The sequence below is a fragment of the Gorilla gorilla genome, chromosome 14 (assembly GCF_029281585.2).
Source record: "Gorilla gorilla gorilla isolate KB3781 chromosome 14, NHGRI_mGorGor1-v2.1_pri, whole genome shotgun sequence".
Classification (NCBI taxonomy): Eukaryota; Metazoa; Chordata; class Mammalia; order Primates; family Hominidae; genus Gorilla; species Gorilla gorilla.
The window spans coordinates 63,065,272-63,089,918 of record NC_073238.2 but is presented as its reverse complement, the minus strand read 5'-3'; the positions used below and the strand labels follow the sequence as shown (position 1 = coordinate 63,089,918).

Below are 24,647 nucleotides of genomic sequence, written 5' to 3'. Positions count from 1 at the left end.
TGGGCACAACTTCAGCAGACTTAAACGTTCCTGCCTGCCAGCTCTGAAGAGAGCAGCGGATCTTTCAGCACAGCACTTGACCTCTGCTAAGGGACAGACTGCCTCCTCAAGTGGATCCCTGAACCCCGTGGGTCCTTAAACCCCATGCCCCCTGACTGGGAGATACCTCGCAGCAGGGGTCAACAGACACCTCATACAGGAGAGCTCTGGCTGGCATCTGGCAGGTGTCCCTCTGGGACAAAGCTTCCAGAGGAAGGAGCAGGCAGCAATCTTTGCTGTTCTGCAGCCTCTGCTGGTGATACCCAGGCAAACAGGGTATGGAGTAGACCTCCAGCAAACTCCAGCACACCTGCAGAAGACAGGCCTGACTGTTAGAAGGAAAACTAACAAACAGAAAGTAATAACATCAATATTAATGAAAAGGATGCTCGTGCAAAAATCCCATCCAAAGGTCACCAGCATCAAAGATCAAAGGTACATAAATCCACAAAGATGAGGAAAAACCAGTGCAAAAATGCCCCAAATTCCAAAAACCAGAATGACTCTTCACCTCCAAAGGATCACAGCTCCTCATCAACAAGGGAACAAAACTGAATGGTGAATGGGTTTGACGAATTGACAGAAGTAGGCTTCAGAAGGTGGGTAACAACAAACTCCTCCTAGCTAAAGGATCATGTTCTAGCCCAATGCAAGAAAGCTAAGAACATTGATAACAGGTTAAAGAAACTGCTAACTAGAATAACCAGTTTAGAGAAGAACATAAAAGACCTGATGGAGCTGAAGAACACAGCACGAGAACTTTATGAAGCATACACAAGTATCAATAGCAGAATTGATCAAATGGAAGAAAGGATATCAGAGATTGAAGATCTACTTAATGAAATAAAGCATGAAGACAAGATTAAAGAAAAAACAATGAAAAGGAACAAACAAAGCCTCCAAATATGTGACTATATGAAAAGACCAAACCTACATCTGATTGGTGTACCTGAAAGTGACAGGGAGAATGGATCTAAGTTGGAAAACACACTTCCAGATATTATCCAAGAGAACTTCCCTACCCTAGCAAGACAGGCCAACATTCAAATTCAGGAAATACAGAGAACACCACTAAGATACTCCTCAATAAGAGAAACCCCAAGACACATAATCATCAGATTCACCAGGGTTGAAATGAAGGAAAAAATGTTAAGGGCAGTCAGACAGAAAGGTTGGGTTACCCACAAAAGGAAGCCCATCAGACTAACAGCAGATCTCTCTGCAGAAACTCTACAAGCCAGAAAAGAGTGGGGGCCAATATTCAACATTCTTAAAGAAAAGATTTTCAACCCGGAATTTCACATCCTGCTAAAATAAGCTTCGTAGGTGAAGGAGAAATAAAATCCTTTACAGACAAGCAAATGGTGAGGGATTTTGTCACCACCAGGCCTGCCTTACAAGAGCGCCAAAGGAAGCACTAAATATGGAAAAGAAAAACCGGTACCAGCTAGTGCAAAAACATACCAAAATGTAAAGACCATTGACACTATAAAGAAGCTGCATCAACTAATGTGCAAAATAACCAGCTGGCATCATAATAACAGGATCAAATTCACACATAACAATATTAACCTTAAATGTAAATGGGCTAAATGCCCCAATTAAAAGACAAAGACTGGCAAATTGGATAAAGAGTCAAGACCCATCGGGGTGCTGTATTCAGGAAACCAATCCCACATGCAAAGACACACATAGGCTCAAACTAAAGGGATGAAGGAATATTTACCAAGCAAATGGGGGGAAAAAAAAAAAGCAGGGGTTACAATCCTAGTCTCTGATAAGACAGACTTTAAACTAATAAAGATCAAAAAAGGCAAAGAAGGGAATCACATAATGACAAAGCAATCAATGCAACAAGAATAGCTAACTATCCTAAATATATATGCACCCAATACAGGAGCACCCGGATTCATAAAGCAAGTTCTTAGAGGCCTACAAAGAGACTTAGACTCCCACACAATAATAGTGGGAGACTTTAACACCCCACTGTCAATATTAGAAAGATAAATGAGACAGAAAATTAACAAGGATATTCAGGACTTGAACTCAGCTCTGGACCAAGTGGACCTAATAGACATCTACAGAACTCTCCACCCCAAATCAACAGAATAGACATTCTTCTCAGCACCACATTGCACTTATTCTAAAATTGACCACATAATTGGAAGTAAAACACTCCTCAGCCAATGCAAAAGAACAGAAATCATAACAAACTGTCTCTCAGACCACAGTGCAATCTACTAGAACTCAGGATTGAGAAACTCACTCCAGGCCAGGTGCAGTGGCTCATGCCTGTAATCCCAGCACTTTGGGAGGCCGAGGCAGGTGGGTCACAAGGTCAGGAGATCAAGACCATCCTGGCTAACACAGTGAAACCCCGCCTCTACTAAAAATAAGAAAATTAGCAGGGCGTGGTGGCAGGCATCTGTAGTCCCAAATACTTAGGAGGCTGAGGCAGGAGAATGACATGAACCCAGGAGGCGGAGGTTGCAGTGAGCTGAAATTGTGCCACTGCAGTCCAACCTGAGTGACAGAGCAAGATTCTGTCTCAAAAAAAAAAAAAAAAAAAAAAAGAAAAGAAAAGAAACTCACTCAAAACCACACAACTACATGGAAACTGAAAAACCTGCTCCTGAATGACTACTGGGTAAATAATGAAATTAAGGCAGAAATAAATAAATTCTTTGAAACCAATGAGAACAAAGACACAATGTATCAGAACCTCTGGGACACAGTTAAAGCACTGTTTAGAAGGAAATTTATAGCACTAAATGCCCACAGGAGAAAGCAGGAAAGGTCTAAAATAGAAATCCTAACATCACAATTATAAGAACTAGAGAAGCAAGAGCAAACAAATTCAAAAGCCAGCAGAAGACAAGAAATAACTAAGATCAGAGCAGAACTGAAAGTGATAGAGACATAAAAAACCCTTCAAAAAATGAATTCAAAAGCTGTTTTTTTGAAAAGATTAACAAAATAGATAGACTGCTAGCCAGACAAATAAAAAAGAAAAGAGAGAAGAATCAAATAGATACAATAAAAAATGATAAAGAGGATATCACCACTGATCCCATAGAAATACAAACTATCATCAGAGAATACTATAAACACCTCTATGCAAATAAACTAGAAAATCTAGAAGAAATGGATAAATTCCTGGACACATACACCCTCCCAAGGCTAAACCAGGAAGAAGTGGAATCCCTGAATAGACCAATAACAAGTTGTGAAATTGAGTCAGTATAATTAATAGCCTACGAACCAAAAAAAAAACCCAGGACCAGATGGATTCACAGCCGAATTCTACCAGAGGTACAAAGAGGAGCTGGTACCATTCCTTCTGAAACTATTCCAAAAAATAGAAAAAGAAGGACTCTCCCTAACGCGTTTTATGAGTCCAGCATCATCCTGATGCTAAAACCTGGCAGAGACACAACAAAAAAAGAAAATTTCAGGCCAATATCCCTGGTGAACATTGGTGTGAAAATCCTCAATAAAGCACTGGCAAACCAACTTCAGCAGCACATTAAAAAGCTTATCCACCACGATCAAGTTGGCTTCATCCCTGGAATGCAAGGCTGGTTCAACATACACAAATCAATAAACATAATTCATCACATAAACAGAACCAATGACAAAAACCACATGAATATCTCACTAGATGCGGAAAAGGCCTTTGATAAAATTCAACACCCTTTCATGCTAAAAGCACTCAATAAACTAGATGTTGAAGGAACATATCTCAAAATAATAAGAGCTATTTATGACAAACCCACAGCCAATACCATACTGAATGGGCAAAAGCTGGAAGCATTCCCTTTGAAAATACACACAAGACAAGGATGCCCTCTCTCACCACTCCTATTCAACATAGTATTGGAAATTCTGGCCAGGGCAATCAGGCAAGAGAAAGAAACAAAGTGTATTCAAATAGGAAGAGAGGAAGTCCAATTGTTTCTGTTTGCAGATGACATGATTGTATATTTACAAAACCCTATAATCTCAGCCAAAAACTCTTTAAGCTGATAAGCAACTTCAGCAAAGTCTCAGGAAACAAATCAATGTGCAAAAATCACAAGCATTCCTATAGCCAAATAATAGACAAACAGAGAGCAAATCATGAGTGAACTCCCATTCACAATTGCTACAAAGAGAATAAGATACCTAGGAATACAACTTACAAGAGATGTGAAAGACCTCCTCAAGGAGAACTACAAACCACTGCTCAAGGAAATAAGACAGGACACAAACAAATGGAAGAACATTCCATGCTCATGGATAGGAAGAATCAATATCATGAAAATGGCCATACTGTGCAAAGTAATTTATAGATCCGATGCTATCCCCATCAAGCTACCACTGACTTTTTTCAAATAATTAGAAAAAACTACTTTAAATTTCAGATGGAGCCATAAAAGAGCCTATGTAGCCAAGAGAATCCTAAGCAAAAAGAACAAAGCTGGAGGCATAACACTATCTGACTTCAAACTATACTACAAGGCTACAGTAACCAAAACAGCATGGTACGGGTACCAAGACAGATGTATAGACCAATGGAACAGAACATAGGCCTCAGAAATAACACCACACATCTGCTCCCATCTGATCTTTGACAAACCTGACAAAAACAAGCAATGGGGAAGGGATTTCCTATTTAATAAATGGTGTTGAGAAAACTGGTTAGCCATATGCAGAAAACTGAAACTGAACTCCTCCCTTACACCTTATACAAAAATTAACTCAAGATAGATTAAAAACTTAAACATAAGACCTAAAACCATAAAAACCCTAAAGGAAAACCTAGGCTATATTATTCAGGACATAGGCATGGGCAAAGACTTCATGACTAAAACACCAAAAGCAATGGCAACAAAAGACAAAATTGATAAATGGGATCTAATTAAACTAAAGAGCTTCTGCACAGCAAAAGAAACTACCATCAGAGTGAACAGGCAACCTACAGAATGGGAGAAAATTTTTGCAATTTATCCATCTGACAAAGGGCTAATATCCAGAATCTACAAGGAACTTAAACAAGTTTACAAGAAAAAACAAACAACCCCATCAAAAAGTGGGCAAAGCATATGAACAGACACTTCTCAAAAGAAGACATTTTTGCAGCCAACAAACATATGAAGAAAAGCTCATCATCACTGGTCATTAGAGAAATGCAAATCAAAACCACAATGAGATACTATCTCACACCAGTTAGAATGGCGATCATTAAAAAGTCAGGAAACAACAGATGCTGGACAGGATGTGGAGAAATAGGAATGCTTTTACACTGTTGGTGGGAGTGTAAATTAGTTCAACCATTGTGGAAGACAGTGTGGCAATTCCTCAAGGATCTAGAACCAGAAATACCATTCAATCCAGCAATCCCATTACTGGGTATATACCCAAAGGATTATAAATCATTGTACTATAAAGACACATACACACGTGTGTTTATGGCAGCACTATTCACAATAGCAAAGACTTGGAACCAACCGAAATGCCCATCAATGATAGACTGGATAAAGAAAATGTGGTACATATACACCATGGAATACTATGCAGCCATAAAAAAAGAATGAGTTCATGTCCTTTGCAGGGACATGGATGAAGCTGGAAACCATCATTCTCAGCAGACTAACACAGGAACAGAAAACCAAACACCATATGTTCTCACTCATAAGTGGGAGTTGAACAATGAGAACACATGGACACAGGGAGGGGAACATCACACACTGGGGCCTTTCAGGGGGTGGGAGGCTAGGGGAGGGATAGCATTAGGAGAAATACCTAATGTAGAGGATGGGTTGATGAGTGCAGCAAACAACCATGGCATGTGTATGCCTTTGTAAAAAATCTGCACATTCTGCACATGTATCCCTGAACTTAAATTAAAAAAAAAAAAAAGTCAGGAAACAACAGATGCTGGAGAGGATGTGGAGAAATAGGAATGCTCTTACACTGTTGGTGGGAGTGTAAATTAGTTTAACCATTGTGGAAGATTCCTCAAGTATATAGAACCAGAAATACAATTTGACCCAGTAATCCCATTACTGGGTATATACCCAAGGGATTATAAATTATTCTACTATAAAGGCACATTCACACACATGTTTATTGCAGCAGTTTTCACAATAGGAAAGACTTGGACCAAACCCAAATGCCCATCAATGATAGACTGGATAAAGAAAATGTGACACGTATACACTATGGAATACTACGCAGCCATAAAAAAGAATGAGTTCATGTCCTTTGCAGGGAGATAGATGAAGCTGGAAACTATCATTCTCAGCAAACTAATACAGGAACAGAAAACCAAACACCACATGTTCTCACTCAGAAGTGGAAGTTGAACAATGGGAACACATGGACACAGGGGAGTGGGAACATCACACATCAGAGCCTGTCGGGGGGTGGGGGACAAGGGGAGGGATAGCATTAGGAGAAATTCCTAATGTAGATGACAGGTTGATGGGTGCAGCAAACCACCATGGCACATATATACCTATGTATCAAACCTGTACATTCTGCACATGTATCCCAGAACTTAAAGTATAATAAAAAAAAGTAAATAAAAATAAAATAAAATGAGGATAATGATGTCCCCCAACCCCATATCTGATGAGGGCTCCAAGAGAAGCAAATATAATAATGCATGTAAAGACACTTTGAAACTATGAAACTGGTATTATTGTTATTATTTTACTGTTCTTCAAGACCAGGCGGGCAAGACCTGGGCTTGCACTTCTTTATGCCTATTCCTGTGCCTTTCACGCCACTCTCTCTGGTCTCTAACCTGCCCCTCTTCCTAATCCCCCCTCTTCCTCAACCTGCAATGTGCCTAACTCTTGCCAATCCAAATAATCTTCTTCAACATCTACATTGCCTTCTGCAGATCACCTTAGCAACTGACATTTCCCATGGGTCTCTCTATTTTTTTTATCCCTATGGCACTTGTATAAAAACTACTGCAGCCTAAAATTAGTTCTCCTTGCTCTTTGGGGGATATATGTCAGGCAGACACATCATGTCTGCCTCTCCAGATAATCAGATTTTCATGGGGAATGGACAGTCTTCTACTGATTTTGCATACCCTATTCTGACAAGCACATATTTGAGGGAACTTGGCAAACATCATCACTAGGCAAACAAGTGTTACTGCAATGTGCTCTTAAAGCACAAATATTAGACATGGAACCATAGGATTTGATGGTCTAGGCAAATTTGCAGCCACATTAGGCTTCCTCTTCTCCTCACTTTCATCTAACCACTCTGTTGTGGTTTTTAATTCTCCACACTAAGAAGCTCCTACTTTAATACCCCACCCTGCAATCTGCTCTTCCCACAATAGTACTGTATGTTTATCTAATAACTTTGGAGATTGTCTTGAATGTTAGCTCCAAGAGCTAGCACATACTGTGCAAGGGCAAATAGGACGCTTTTTATAGATCATAGAAATGTTCACAGGAAACATGCTCCCAGGCCAAGTGAGCAGCTGTGCAGTTGAGTCTTGGCCCTGAGAAACATCCCCATAGGTCATGCCCAGCAAACCAGTCTTAGGCTAGCTTTGCAACTGTGCACCCATATAACAGTCCTGAAAAACAGCCCTGTGGGGCACCCCTGGAGGGCATGTCCCCAGGCAAGCCAAGCAGACTTGTGTCCACATTCTGAGCCAGAGAAACAGCCTAATGGGTTGCCCCAGCAGATGTTCCCTCAGGCCATCCAAGCAGCTATGTACCTGCATCCTGAGACTGAGAAATATCCCTGCAAGCCACTCCTGGCAGGCATGCCCTCCACCCCCCAGGCTGACTGAGCAACCGCATTCACATACTCCCAGCCAGGGTAACAGCCCCACGGCCTTAACCCTAGCAAACTTAACCCATAGTTCGTTGACCCATCATGTGTACACACATGCCCTTTACCTGAGAAACAGCCCAGGAAGCCCACATCTGGCTATCACTACAAATTCTTACAGCCTAGGCCACTGAGAGACTTGCAAATGCCACTAATATGGATTACAGCCAAAGAAACCACATGAAGACTACACTAAAATGTCTACATAGAACCAAGGTCTGCTCACCTCACTGAACTGATACTCCAGGACACATTTATATGAATAAGCTTTGCCCTGTGAAACCTACTCCATAAAATTGAAAGAGACAACTTTTCCACCAGATGTGTAGAAATCAACATAGGAACACATCAAATATTTAAAAGCATGGAAACATGACACCCCATAAGGAAAATAATAATTCTAGTAACAGACCCAAATCATAGGGAAATACATGAAATGCAAATAAAGGAACTCAAAATAATAATCTGAAGGTGACTCAGTGAGATATAAGAGAATACAGATAGACAATTCAATGAAATCAGGAAAATGATTCATAATTTGAATGAGAAATTCAACAAAAAAGATAGTTATCATAAAAAAGAACCAAAAAGAAATCCTAGAGACGAAGAATTCATTGAATGAAATAAAAATATAATAGAGAGCTTCAACAACAGACTGGCCAAGAAGAAAGAATTTCTAAGCACGAAGACAGGTCTTTTGAAACAACACAGGCAGACAAACAAAAAAGGCATAAAAGAGAATGAAAAAAGCTTACAGGATTTATGGGACACAGTTCATGAAAGAAATGCTCATATTATGGGTGTTTCAGAAGGCAAAGAGAGGAGAAAGGGTAGGAAAACATATTTAATAAAATGATAGCAGAGAACTTCCCAAGTCTTGAGAGAGAGATGGGCATGCAGGTCCAAGAAGCTAAAAAAATTCCAAATAGATTCAATGCAAAAAGATCCTCCCCAAGTCACATTATACTTACACTGTCAAAAGTCAAAGACAAGAAAAAATTTTAAAAGCAGCAAGAGAAGAGCATCAAGCCACATATAAGGGAATCTTCATTGGCCTAAGGGTGGATTTCCCAGAAACCTTAGAGGTCAAGAGAGAATTGGGATGATAAATTCAACATACCAAAAGAAAAAAACCTGTCCATGAAGAATATTATACCAAGCAAAGCTATCCTTCTGAAATGAAGAGGAGATAAAATCTTTCCCAGACAAGCAAAAATTAAGAGAATGTATCACCACTAGACCAGCCTTAAAAGAAATGCTCAAAGGAGTCATATCTGGAAGTGAAAAGATGATAACCATTTTCATGAAAACATGCGAAACTATAAAACTTACTAGTAGAGCTGATACACAAAGGAGAATCAGAAAGGAATCAAGCCTTATCACCACAGGAAACCATTCAATTGCAAAGATAAACAATAAGAGAAGAAGTGAGGAACAAAAGATACACAAAACAAGCAGAGAAGAATCAATACAATGATAGAAGTAAGTCCTCACCTCCCAAGAAATAAGAACCTTGAATGTAAATGGATTAAATTCCCCATTTAAAAGATATAGACTAGTCTAATAGATTTTAAAAACACGAGACCCAACTATATGCTGCCTATAAGAAAATCACCTAACCTGTAAAGATATACATAGACTAAATGTGGAGGGATGAAAAAAGATATTCCATGCAAATGGAAATCAAAAGTGAGCAGGAATAGCTATGCTTATATCAGACAAAACAGACTTTGGGTTAAGCTGTAAAAAGAGAAAAGAAGGACATTATATAATAATAAAAAGGTGAATTCACCAAAAAATAACAGTTGTAAGTATATATGCACCCAACACTAGACCACCAGGATATATAAAGCAAATATTAAATCTAAAGGAAGAGATAGACCCCAATACAACAATATCTGGGGACTCAGCAGCCAATTCTTGGCACTGGACAGATCATCTAATCAGGAAATCAACAAAGAAACATCAGATTTAAATGGCCCCATACACCAGATGGACCTAACAGACATTTACAGAACATTTCACCCAACGGCTGCAGAATACATATTTATTTTTCATCAGCATGTGAAACATTCTCCATGATTTACAATATATTAGGACACAAAACAAGTCTCAAAAAAATTTTTTTAAGAATCAAAATCATACCGAGTAACTTATTTGACCACAAGGGAACAAAAATAGATAGCAATAACAAGGGGAACATTCAAAACTATACAAATACACGGAAATTAAGCAACATGCTTCTGAATAACCAATGGGTAAAGAAAGAAATTAAGAATATAATTTTAAAATTCCTTGAAAAAAACTAAAATAGAAACACAGTATACCAAAAACTATGGGACACAGCAAAAGCAGTATTAAGAGGCAAGCTTATAGCAATAAATGCCTACATTAGAAATTAAAAAGATTTCAAATAAGCAACCTAAAAATGCCCCTCAAGGAACTAGAAAAGCAAGAGCAAACTAAGCCCAAAATTAGTAGAAGAAGTAATAAAGAGCAGAATAGAAATATAAAATTGATACTTAAAAAAATACAAAAGGTGAACAGCTGGTTTTTTGAAAAGGTAAACAAAATGGACAAACCACTAGCTAAACTAAGAAAAAAAGAGAGAAGAACCAAATAAATAAAATCAGAAATGAAAAAGGAAACATCACATCAGATCCCACAGAAATACAAAGGATCATTAGAGACTACCATACTACCATGAACAATTATATACCAATATATTTGAAACCTACAGGAAATGGGTAAATTCCTAGATACATACAACCTACCAAGATTGAACCCTGAAGAAAACAGAACCTGGATAAACCAAAAACATATAATAAGACTGAATCAGTAATAGTCTCCCAAAAAGAAACACCAGATGGCTTCACTGATGAATTTTACTGAATCTTTAAAGAAGAATTCATATCGATTCATCTCAAACTATTCCAAAAAATTGAAGCAGAAGGAATTAATTCTTCCTAATTCATTCTATGAAGCCAGCATAACCCTGATACCAAAACTGAATAGGGACATAACAAAAAAAAAAAAAAAAAAAACTACAGGCTAATATCCCTGATACGTATAGAAGCAAAAATGCCAAACAAAATACTAGCAAACCAAATCAAACAACATATCAAAAACACAATACACCATGATCAAGTGGGATTTATCTCAGGATGCAAGGATGGTTCAACATATGCAAATAAATAAACATCATACATCACATCAATAGAGTGAAAGACAAAAGCCATATGATCCTCAATAGATGCAGAAAAATCTTTTGATAAAATTCAACCTCCCTTCATGATAGAAACTTCTTACAATTAGGTATAGAAGGAAAGTACTTCAGTATAACAAAGGCCACATGTGACAAACTCACAGCAAACATCTTACTAAATTAGAAAAAGTTGGAAGTTTTTCTTCCAAGAACTGGGACAGACAATGATGCTTACTCTCACCACTCTTATTCAATATACCACTGGAAATCCTAGTCAGAGTCATTAGGCAAGAGAAATAAATAAATGGCATTCATACTCAAGAGAAAGAAGTCAAATTGTTCCTGTTTAGAGATGATAATCTTATATATAGAAAGACTCCACCAAAAACTCTTAGAACTAATAAATCATTCAATAAAGTTGCAGGAAACAAAATTAATATACAAACATCAGTAGTGTTTTCTACACAAACAATGAACTAGCTGGAAAAAAAAATCAAGAGGGCAATCCCATTACAACAGCTACAAACAAACAAAAAACAACCTTAGGAAGAAATGTAACCAAGGAGGTGAAAAAACTCTACAAGGAAAACTACAAGACACTGATGAAATAAATGGAAGAGGATACAAACAAATGGAAAGACAACCCATGCTCATGGAGGAGAACTAATATTGTCAAAATGACAGTACTACTCAAAGCAACCTACAGATTCAATGCAATTCCTATCAAAATACCCATGACATTCTTCACAGAACAGAAGAAAGTTCTAAACTTTGTATGGAGCCACAAAAGGACCCAAATAGCTAAAGCAAACCTGAGCAAAAAGAACAAAGCTGGAAGTATCACACCACCAAACCTCAAAACATACTACAGAGTTATAGTAACCAAAATAGCATGTTACTAACAAAAGCAGACACATAGACCAATGGAACAGAATAGAGAATCCAGAAATTAATCCAAATATCTACAGCAAACTGATTTTTGACAAAGGTGCCAAGAATACTCATTGGGGAAAAGACAGTCTCCTGAATAAATGGTTCTGGGAAAACTGGATGTCTATAGAAGAATGAAACTAGGCCCAAACCTCTCACTCTACAAAATTTAACTCAAAATGGATCAAAGACTTAAATATAAGACCCAAAATGATAAAAACTACTAGAAGAAAACATGGGACACACATTTCAGAACACTGGTCTGGGAAATGATTTCATGAATAAAACCTCAAAAGCACAGGCAACAAAAGGAAAAATAAACAAATGGGATTATCAAACTAGAAAGTTTCTACACAGCAAAGGAAGCAATCAACAGAGTGAAAAGATAACCTACAGAATTTGAGAAAATATTTGCAAACTACTAATCTGACAGGTGACTAATATTCAGAATATACAAGGTACTCAAACATCTCAACAGCAAAATATTCAATTTAAAAATGGGCAAGTGATTTAAACAGACATTTCACGAAGAAGACATTCAAATGGTCAACAGGTATATGAAAAAATGTTCAACATCACTAATCATCAGTGATGATTTTGCAACTCAAAACCACGATGAGGTATCATCTCACCCCAGTTAGGATGGCTATTATCAAAAAGATGAAAAAACAAATGTTGGCAAGGATGTGGAGTAAAGGGAACTCATGTGTTGTTGGTGGGACTGTAAACTAGTATAGCCACCATGGAGAACTATATGGAGGTTCCTCAAGAAACTAAAAATAGAATTCCCATATGATCCATCAGTCTCACTTCTGGGTACTTGCCCAAAAGCTTTGAAACCAGTTTGCCTAAGAGATGTCTGCACTCACATGTTTACTGCAGCGCTATTCACAATAGCCAAGTTATGGAATCAACCTAAGTGTTCAACAACAGATGAATGGATAAAGAAAATGTGGTATATATACATAATGGAATACTATTCAGCCATAAAACGGAATGAAATCTTGTCATCTGTGGCAACAAGGGTGGAACTGGAGGACATTATGTTAAGTCCATTATATTTCCTAAACCAGAAACAGAAAGTCAAACACCGTATGTTCTCACTCATACGTGGAATAAAAAAGTTGATCTCATAGAAGTAAAAGGTAGAACAGAGGAAACCAGAGGCCTGGAAGAGTGGGGGAAAGGGAGAGATTTGGTAAAGGATACAAAATTACCACTAGATGAGAGGAATAAGTTCTAACGTTCTATACCACTGTAAGATGGCTCTAATTAACAATAATGTATTAAAAGTTTCAACTAGTTCAAAGGAGGATATTGAATGATCCCAACAAAAGGAAATGATAAATATTTGAGATGATGGATATGCTAATTACCCTGATCTGATCAATATACATTACATGTATAGAAACATCAATATATACCCCATGAATATGCAATTATTATTTGTCAATTTGACAAATAAATTAAAATAAATAGAAGTGTTCACAGGAGACAGTTGGTGTAAGGTAGCAGGCCACATCTGCCACTTACTGGCTGTGAGATTTTGCAGAAGTGACCTATCTTCTCTGAGCCTCAGTTATGCCATCTATAAATGGCATAATAAATGTGAGTTGTCTCATACAGGGTGAGCGCTCAGTGATGTTAACTATTATTATTAAACCTCAGAATTGGGACCTAGAACAAGCATTAAGGAGGCAAAATTTTCGCAGGGCACTAATAAGTATATAAAAGCAAGGCTGAGAAATGATTTAATGATAAAAAATGGTGAGAAGCATGACAGGTGTTGCTCTCAGCTGCAGGGAAGCAGTAGCAGAGCAGCAACCTCAGGATTTAAATCCTGATTTGTTCACGGACTACCTCTATGACCATGGGAAAATGACTTTATCTCCCTCGGCATCAGCTCCTTATCAGTAAAAGGGGATAATGCGGCCAGGCAAAGTGGCTCATGTCTGTAATCCTAGCACTTTGGGAGGCTGAGGCAGGAAGATCGCTTGAGCCCAGGAGTTCAAGAGCAGCCTGGGCAATAGAGCAAGACACTGTCTCAATAAAAAAGAAAAATTAAAAAAAGATTAATTTAAATAAATAAATAAAAGAAAGGGGTAATGCTAATAATAGTTCCTACTTCATAGGGTTGTAAGGATGAAGTGAGATAATACATGAATGGCACTTAGGTCAGGGCCTGGACCAGAGAAAGTGCCATATTAAGTGTTAGCTGTTGTTATTGCAAAGGCTGACAGAATAAGCTCTCTGAAGTTGTGCAGAGAGGATTCTACAACACATTTGTTCCTCAAAATCCCAGAGGCCCCAGAGTGCTGAATTAACACCGCCCTCCAGAACAGGGAAGTATCACTGAGAGTTTACTCTTGAGACCCAAGCTGACAACTCAGAGTTTGTTTGTAACAGGCTCCAAATGTCATGTCAGAAATGCCAAGCTTTCTAGACCTTCCTGGCCTTCCAAGAACGGTCTTGTGCTTTCAGAATTTTTTTTTCAAAAAGTCAAGGTGAATTAAGTTCTTGGAGATCAAAACAGAAACACAGATAAAAGGAACTGAAATTGTGACATATTTTGAATGTGAAACGGAGCTGGTCTCTGAGCTTCCAGAGGAAGTGGGATGGAGGGGAATGAATCTCACAGGGCCTTGTTTTCATGGACTCAGTGCCTTGGAGAATTTTGCTGCACTGATTTTTCCTCTACCCGGTCACCCACAAAGTGCCTCAAGGAGCCCCCAAAGTATGAGTCACTTCATTGGCCACCAGGCTGGTGACCCTTTGCTTTCTGAATGCCATTTATTTCCACATGCCACTTAACCATGAAGTCAGCACTTTGGGCCATTGGTGAAGAGTTTGCTGGCAGATCTACTGTAAACTGGTACAGTTAATTAGGATTTATGGCTCTGGAAGTCCCCTGGGGAGGAAATTCTCCAATTCACTTTCTCTGTATTGCAGAGGTTCTCTTCAACAGCTCTGGGACAGGGAAGGACTTTTCAGCCGGAGTCCAGGGGCCTGATAATTCACCCTGCAGGGAGACTAAAGTTTCCCCTCTGGGGCCTGTGCAGCTTTACTCATCTCATTTTTACCCTCCTCTTAGCAGCTCCTTTAGTTAAGATGCCACATTTGGAAGTCTCAAAGCTCACAGGGTCTTCTCCCCTTGGATCCCAACTAAACAGAGCCTGACTTGCCCTGAAGCTCAGCAGACAGAAAATTTGGTGAGTTGGTCATAGGATTCTACAGATTCCTAAGAGCAGCTTGAAGCCCCTGAGGAGCAGTCTCTGAAACTGTTCCACTCTCCATTGTGGGTAGATCTGGGTCAACTCTTGTGGCAAGAGTGGGTTGGCTTTAATACGCAATTGCCACAACAGGGAAAGGTCCCCCTGGGGAAGCAAATGCATTCAGCAGTTTCTCTCTTGTAGTCGCCTTATCAAATTGGCTTCTTATATAAGCAAATGTTCCAGCCTCCCTTCTCCATCTCTCCTCAGATTCTCAGGAATCCACCAGGATTTGTGTGTGGGTGAGGAGGATATCAGGGATGTTGGGAATGTTGGCTATTGGTTCATCTCTCCAACCTACCTTCTGACTAAATCCCAGAATGCACAGAGAAAGTTTAGAAACCCCTCAAATAACTTCTGAATTTTAAAATCTTGGTTTCTTATTTTAATTCTAAAGTTCAGATACACCGTCTTGTGTGATATTTAGTTTTCTAATTAGAACATTTTTTTAAATCATGTTAGTTGGGTTGCCAACTTTTCAGTAATTTCTCCCAGCTGCTGATCCACCCTTCAGCTTGTGTCTACCTCTGACTGTTTCTAGAATGTTCTTTGGCTCTTGAGATCTTATAGGAGCCACCTTCCTTGCCTGAACTCTCCCTGGGGCTGCTGGTCTTGTTGAAGCACTGACTCTTGGGCCTAGCTTGGAGTGGGTGGGCGTGCAGTGTGAACTGGCTGTGGCCTTCTTCCACTGAAAGGAGAACTTTGCCCAGACCACCAAATGTGTGGTAATTATATCCTCTGCCACAAATGCACACAGACAGGTGGAGGAAGAGACACCTCAAAAAGATGTCTACTGTCAGAGTGCCATTAGGACAAAGATTTGCATGGCTGAAAAATGACAGCTTGGAAAGTGTCTGTGTGGCCAAAATGTCAGATCCTGTAAGCATCAGCATTGTCTTGACAGTTTAGCAATAGATGTTTTTTTCTCTATCTTTTGCTGACAAGGTTTTTCCCTCTGTCATTTTGATTGGTCAATTTGTACATTATCCAATGAAGCTTGCTTGCTTGCTTTCTTTCTTTCTTTCTTTCTTTCTTTCTTTCTTTCTTTCTTTCTTTCTTTTCTTTTCTTTTCTTTCTTTCTTTACTCTCTCTTTCTCTGTTTTTTTCTTTCTTTTTATTGTTTTGACAGGATCTCACTCTATCACCCGGCTACAGTGCAATGGTGCAGTCATGGCTCATTGCAGCCTCAACCTCCCAGGCTTAAGCGATCCTCCCATCTCAGCCTCCCAAGTAGCTGGGACTACACGTGCATGCCACCATGCCCAGCAAACTTTTTGTACTTTTTAGTAGAGACAGGGCTTTGCCATTTTGCCCAGGTTGGTATCAAACTCCTGGGCTCCAGCCACCCGGCTGCCTGGGCCTCCCAAAGTGCTGATATTACAGGTATGAACTACCATACCCATCCTCACCGAAGTTTCTTTCTTGAGAATTTCCCTATGCAGAAAAGGTGCCTATTGATTATGAACACATTTGCAGATAATTACTGCCTTAAAATGGGAGTTCTTGTACAATTTCATTCTTTCTTGTTTTATTTTGAAGAGATAATGCTCCCAAAGAACAACTTATCCCCAGGGATGTACCAGGGATTGAAACCTAGCAGAAGTTTGGCATCCAAACATGCCAGGGGACACCTCTGCCCTCAAGAACAAGATGTACAGCATTACCTCAGACCTCCTTCTTCCCACCTCTGTCTTTACTAATTCTCCTTGTTTCCTTCTTTAATAGACTCCAAAAGCTAGCTTCTCTTGCACATTCATCCTACCACTAACATTCAGCCACCAAATAAACAAACAAAAATTCAACTCAACAAAAACATCATATATGAAGAGCTCTGAGCTCCTTAGAGATATGGCTTCATTTTGTTTAAAAACATTATTTTGACTAAATGTTGCCCTCTCTCTGGCTCTCAAAACTTTCCTCAGCTCTCCTTGGTTAATATAACACATGAGTCTATGATGCTGATTATGAGTTTAATTTTGTGTAAAAACTTCAACAATATGTTTTTCATTTTCTAATGCACTTCATCCTTGTATTTAGAAAGGTTGGCGGTATCTGTTATTCACCAAATGTCTGATCTAAGGAAGACCACAGAATCACAGAATTGCTTTTTATCTGAGTCTCTGATTTCCAAGACAGAAGAACAGCAAGTGTTATCATAGAAACATTGTCCTGTTTATTCCAATAAATCCCTACGGATTGATCAACATTAGGGTCCTCCCTGTCCATAATCAAGGTAACTAAATGACATGACTCAGGGGCTCCTCACAAGACCATTTATTCAAATTAAAACTTCCTCTCATTCTCATTTCCCCTAGACAGCATTTCATATTCCATTATTAAATTCACTTCTTAGAGAAAAGAAATTATTTACAAAGGTAGTTTGTTAAACATCATGTGTATTTCCTAAAATGACATAGAGACATTGTGATATCATGGAAAACCTCTGGAATAAATCCCAACTGAACCCAAATACTGGCTCTTCCTTGTGCAAACTGTGTGACCATCAGCAAGTACTCAACCTCTCAGAGTTATTGAGAGGACCCCAGGAGGCAGCACAGGTGACAGCCAGGGATGCAGCTACACTTTGCCTGGCACCATGCATTGTCATTCCTGTTGCCACCCCACCTGCTGCCAGTGGCATGGGGGCAGTGGGTATCTGAAACCTAAAGAGAGGGCCAGGAGCAAAAGTAAACCATGGGCTCTCCTCCTCTCCTGCTTGTCCTGCTGCCCAGTGTCTCCTCTGTGGCAGACCTGGCCTGTTTACCCAGCAGCCTCCATCAACTTCCTCCTTTCATCTCAGGGGTCAGCTCAAGACCGGCCTAGTACAGGCTGTCATCTTTCACCTGGACAATGGGCACAGCCTCCTCAATGGCTCCCTATCTCCACTCTGGCTGTTCTCAATTCATTTTTCACACAGTGGCCAGAGTGACCTTTCCAAAATGCATATCTGACCACATTACTCTTCCACTTAAAACCCATTATCATCTTAGAGTCAAGTTCATCTCCAGGCTTTTCATAGTATCGATCTTGTTATCCAGCATATTCTCTCCCCACCATCCCCTCAGTAAAGGACACTCAGTCTCATGAAGCTTATTTCAAAACCCCCAACACTGCAGGCTCTCTCTTGCCCATTTCTTCTGAGCTCCAGCTCATTTCCTGGCTTTGCTTACCCAGTCTCAGGTTTCTTTCTAAACATCACTTTCTTCAGAAAAAGCCTTCTCTGATCCCTCCACGTCTTGGCTGTTTGCAGACCCTTGGGTTTCCCATCCAGCATTTACTCCAGGGGCAGCAGTTGTCCCCTGTCTATCCCTACCCACCAGACTGTTTGCCCATGGAAGGCAAGCATGTGTCTACTGCTGTACCCCGGGCCCTAGCACAGCGTGAAGCACATGAATGTGCTCAGATCAATAAATGAGCTAATGAAGCTGTTATCCAACACCCTCATTTTATGCCTTACAATTAATATCTTCTTAGGGGGCGGGAAAGAACTCACATGGTTTTTACAATGAAATGATGTTAATGTGTTTTTCCTTGAAAATTTTCTTTTCCTGAAATTCAAATCTAAAGTCTGGGAACAGGAATATATGGTCAATGGTCAATGGCATGGCATGGGAGCAGAAGGCAGCCACAGAGGGTACCCAAATGGTGCTCTGTTCTAAACACTGTAGGAAGCAGCACCCTTTATATCTTGGAGGGTAGCAAACTCTTTCTCTGACTGTGTGCCAACAAGTTCCCAATAGGGATTTGTGCCTCTTACAACTAACAAAGGGAGTCACCTTCATATCTCTCAGTGAATTTACAAGAGATTTACCTATCTCTCAGCGAATTTACCTTATTTTTAAGGTAAGACTCAAAATAAAAAGAAACCAACTTACTTAAAAGAATCTGGGATACAATGTTATTCAGGTGATGGTTACCCTAAAAGCCTTGACTTGACCACTACACAATTTATGCAATCTATACGTCTAATAAAATTGCATGTGTAATCCATAAATTTATACAAATTTAAAATACTTTAAAAATAATAATTTGACAAAAGAGAAAAAAGAATCTAGGATGCCTTCAAATACTCTTTAGATGATTGTTTTTCTGTACTAGAGGTACAAACAAGGTACGATGCTGTTTCTACAGCCTCATGGGAGGAGACTTACATGGGAAATTATCTTTTTTATAATAAATTCTTATTTATATAATGTACAATATAGGTAATAATGGTGGACTAAATTATTTTAATTTCTCCCAGCTTAATTAATATTTAAACCTCCAGAGTAAACCAGCTCCCTTCCCCTCTTTTCCTCTCTCCTTTTCAATCTCTTTCCGTCCTCTCCCCTCTCCTCTACTCCCCTCCTTTCTCTCCTTTCTTCTGTTCTTTCTATAGTCTGCTTCCTGTACTTTTTTGAAACCTCTCCCTTAAGGACTTTACACTAAAGAGGCAAAAAAAACTCTGCCTCTGGTCCCAGCTCTTCCTAAGGACCCTTCCGACTTTGGAATTTCTTGACTCCAACTCACTGCTTAGACCCTTATCCTGAGCCTCTCAAATAATAACTAGATTTCTTTGTCAAAAGACTGACTGTACTGCCACAAAGTCATCAATCCATTGGAAGAGGTTTTCCTTTAAATTCTGTCAAGATTATATTTTCTCCATGGGTCAATTAATATAAAGAGGTTAATAAAGTTCAACAGAGATAAACATTAGCTGTAACTAATAAAGTCTGCATTCATTGGGTGAATTTATTTATTTACACAATGCCTTTATTCTCAATGGAGTTTATGTGCTAGGTTCTATGCAATGACTCCAATGTCAGAGTCTTGGTCCAATAGAACATACTGTACATAAGTAACTGCAGTACAAAGGAGGCAGTGGCCAATACCCTGAGAAATAAAGAAATACAGTGCTAGGGGTTTCTGACATGGATTTCAAAAAGCTCTCTAGCAACGCTGAGCACCCACAGCAAAATGCTTGCCTTTCTTTGTATTATCCAATTTGGCTGCCGCATTAGCCAGAGTTCATTGGGTAATTGCACAATCCCTTGTGAGGCTTTTATCTTAAAGGCTTACCCTTGGGGAACTAGAGTGCCTCAGATATCTGGTGCACAGAGCAAACTATAGAAAAGCAGAAAGGATCCTTGATTCTGGAGTACGCAGGAAATGCTAACGATGCCCAAGGTAACCATCATGTACTCATGTACACAGCAATGAGTACACTGAAAAAATATATCATCTTTCCTCCAAAATGGAGGCTGCTCATGTGATCCCAGGTGGATAGGAGGCAGAGTGATATAATGAATGAAAGCATGTGCTTTTGAGTTAAAAGGGTCCTGGGTTTAAGTTTCAACTCTGCCTTTTAGTCTCTTTTATTACTGCAGCCGTCTGAGCTTCAAACTCTCATCTGCCAAAGGAGCACTGGAGTGAGTATTGATGAAAAAAAAAATGGATGTTAAGTGATTAACTTGGTGCCCAACACATGTGAAGAGTTCAGTCAGTACTAGCTAACAATCACAATAAGATTTGTGACAATAATGTACAAAACTCAGATAATTAAATAGCCCTCTTTATGGTCAAGTGAAAGAAGATGGGGCCATTTCATCTGGAGAAGAGCCGACCAGAAACACATGAACAATTCTATTTACTTTCCTTTATTTTTCTTACACAAGTAGTACACATTCATGGTAAAAAAAAAAAAAAAATTACAATGTAATACAAGCTGAAATAAACTTAAATAATGAACTTTACCACCAACCAGACATAGCTAAAATTTTGCATATATGGTTTTTTTATCTTTCTTGAAATATATACAAATATTTTTGAATAAAAATGAGCACACTTATAATGCTGTTTTGTATCTTGCTTTTTTCTTATTTCGTGTCATGATCACCTTTCTTTGCCAACTAACAACATCAATGTCATCATTTAACTGGATACAGAATAGCCAGTTATATAAACACTATGAAATTTGTTTAACCAATTTCCCACAATAGCTATTATTTAAGTTGTAAGAAAGGACCATGTGCCCTGGGCTCAACCAGATTGGACCAGTTCTGGTTCCACCTGGGAAAGATCCCATGTTCTCTTGGTCTCATCTTTACCAACTTTAAAATAAGAATTATGTCCTCCAGTTCTTAAGGCTAGTATGTGGATCAAATGAACTGATGCCTGTAAACATGTTTTGTAAATAGTAAAGTACTATGTGAATGTTTACGTTCATTAAAGAAGGTACTAAACAGGTGTTCTCCACTGAGTCAAAACAAGAAGAAATTAGATTAACATGCTGTTGGTCTCATTGGGATGATTCCTGGCCTGCAGCAGGCTGAGTGCAACAGCAAATGCTTCAGTGTGGTTTAGGGGCTCTGGCTCTGTTTTCAGTCCCTGATGGGAGAAACCAGAACGCGCCCTGGCATAAACTCTGTCCACTTTCCTCCTGAGGATATGAGGTCCAGAGAAGGTAAATGCCATGTCTATGGGGCTCCTGAAAGCCAGAGTGAGCCACCTTCTGCCTCCAAATCCAATCCCATCGATCTTCGCTGTGCCCACAGTGTGTTAGTGAACTGGCCAGCTATTAAATGCCCACCTTGTGTTTAATCTTGAAGAGTTTTAAAAGGAAGCCTGGCTGCCTTGGTAGATTCTAGCAGATATGGGCATGATTCAGATACATTTAGAACATACTTGAGCCTCAACTTCTCTAACTTTTAACCACCGAAGCACTGGAAACAAATCCATCTCTTTAAAACATTAGTAAATCGAAACACAAGTAGATTCTCATCTCAAGAGTTTATGTGGCTGAGTAGATGATAGAAATTTCTAGAAGTCTTATGTTTCCCACAAATTATTTTATAATTTGCATTATTTATGTAGTGTTGAAAGGGAGATTTGGTTGGCTTGCCTTAAATTATACCTCCCTTTCTCCTAATACATATTACTCTCAGGTATATTTCAGAGACAGAAAAATATTTTGAATGACCTAGGTCATCTGTTTTTATGCTGACCACCCATTAGAACCACCTGAGGAGTTTCTGGAAAACAAGACAAAATACTGCAGATGACTCACTGATCTCCAAAAGTTAAGCCTCAGTTATTCTAGGGGTAATTTTCTAATCTCCTCAGAGTCGGGTGATTCTGGCTAGATGTGCGGCCAGAGTTGAGAAACACTGATTAGGGTCCCAGTGGGGTAAGGAACAGATTATATGCTCATGATCTCACATACTCTTTCACTCTCATTGTGCCTCTGAGCAAAACCATTGAAATATATGTGCTCAGATTTAACTTCTTCTACCCCTAAAACAAGACACTGAATGGAAAAAATATATCTTATATAATAAAAGGACCCAAACTATGAAAAATAGGATAACAGCCAAAAATGGAGGAAGTATAGTAAAGTTCCTCAATGCAATAATATGCAGCAGCTTTAATTTATGATTACAAAGAATTCACAGCAACACGGAAAAACCATAGACTGATATGGAGGAAATGAATATAAACTTGTCCATGGTGCAGGGATGCAACCATGAAAACTAAAGTTATATGTGCATACACACACACACACACTCACACACACACACAAAGGGACGATCCCCAAAATATCAATAGAGGCTATTTTGGTGGAGAATTTGGCTTCCTTCAACATTTTTATACTTCCACAGTATTTTTTAAACTACCATGTACATGATAGGAAAATAACATTTATAGTAGAGCAAAACAAATTTACTTTTAAAAAATTACTCCTCTATTATGTGATCATCAAGTCATGATGCTCAACACTGAATTAACAAAACAAAGATTAAAATGCCCACCTGAAGGTCTCTGTCTTTCAGCTGCCCTGGCTTCTGCTGCCTCTATCTCTCCTGCCTTTCTCCTCCGAGTAATTCAGGTTGCTCATTTCAAAGAAAAGTGAAAGAGCAAATTATATTTATGAACAGTGCCAACCAATAGCAAGCAAGTCAGGAAGTGTAGCAGGTCATCTGTGCTTTTTAGAAGCCAGTGTAGAGGTTAGTGCAAGCTCCCTTCTCAAGAAGGGGGAAAATTTCCAGTTAGGGGCTATGCCTAAAAAGAAGAAACCTAAAATTGCCCTGCCCCTCTAATGACTGGTTTTTTGTCATTATCTTTCTCAAGAGATCAAGCGGATATGATGGGTTAGGTTAGAGTCAGGAATTTTAAGTGGCTTTTAGTTCTCCTAAATGGTTTCTGTTTCCATGGCAACAGAAATAGCAACACTGCCTTACACACATAGCACTTTAAACTTGTTTAAAGCACTTCCCTCACTCACTTGTATTTTCAGCTCACTTGCACTCAGGCATAGACCTTATCCAGTCTGCTGAAAATGTTCTGTCAGAGGTCACCAAAAACCTCCTTGTTGCTCACATAAAAAATCCTTTCTCAGTCCTCACCTTCCTTCCCCTCTTGTTTGCATAGTTGACCATTGCCACTTTCCTGAAACTTTTCCCTTGTTTCTCTGACTTTCCTGGTTCTTTTTCTACCCCTCAGATTGCTCTTCTTTGCCTTTCTTTCTGATGCCTCTTCTTCCATCCCTTTTCTACGTGTGAGCTTTCCCCAGAGGTCTGTGTTCCGACTTCTTCCCTCCTCTTGCTTTTATCTATCTGATCCACAATCATGGCCAAATTTAATGTGGCCCAGGTGGAGCTTTTCTCGTCCTCTCTTAGTCCTGCATCCCCCCATCTACCCTGTCTAAGCAAATGGCACCACAATAATTTAGCCAGTTAATCCATCCATAAACCTAGAAGTCACTTCTAACTTCCCTCTTTCTTCCACCACCCACTTCTGAGCCAACAAGTTCCATTTGTCCTGCCCATAAAATATGTTCCAAATCGAACCATTACTCACCTCTCCATCACTGTTCAAATCCTCGTTTCCTGCATAGAAAGCTGCAGTAACATTAAGCAACAAAAATAAGTAAAAAGGATCCAAATTGGAAATAAATAAGTAAAATTATGTCTGTTTGCAAATGATAAAATCTTATATGTAGAAAAGCCTGAAGATACCATGCACACACACACCCACAAAACCCCAATAGAACTAATAAGCAAGCAAATTGAGCAAAGTTGCAGGATAGGAAATCAATACACAAAAATCAGTTGCATTTATATACACTAACAATAAACAATCCAAAAACGGAAACTAAGGAAACTATTCCATTTACAATAGCATCAAAATGAATAAAATACTTTGGATATATACTCAGTAGTAAGGTTACTGAATCTTGTTGAGATCTCTGCACTCTCATGTTTACTGTAGCACTATTCACAATAGCCAAAATATGGATCACCCGAAATGCTCATCAACAGAAAGATGGATGAAAAATGTGGTATATATTCACAATTGAATACTATTTATTGATTTAAAAA

At 39.0% G+C, this 24,647-nt stretch overlaps 1 protein-coding gene across 8 annotated transcripts in view; it reads right to left on the bottom strand.

Moving 5' to 3' along the window:
• Window positions 1–23,254, bottom strand: part of CYSLTR2 (cysteinyl leukotriene receptor 2) — a 93,557-nt gene extending 70,303 nt beyond the window's left edge. For all 8 annotated transcript variants that reach the window (XR_008670838.2, XR_008670840.2, XR_008670841.2 and 5 more), the window contains exon 1: window positions 23,079–23,254. The gene's annotated coding sequence lies outside the window, so the exon portion shown is untranslated. The remainder of the gene's footprint in view (window positions 1–23,078) is intronic.
• Window positions 23,255–24,647: the final 1,393 nt, after the last annotated feature.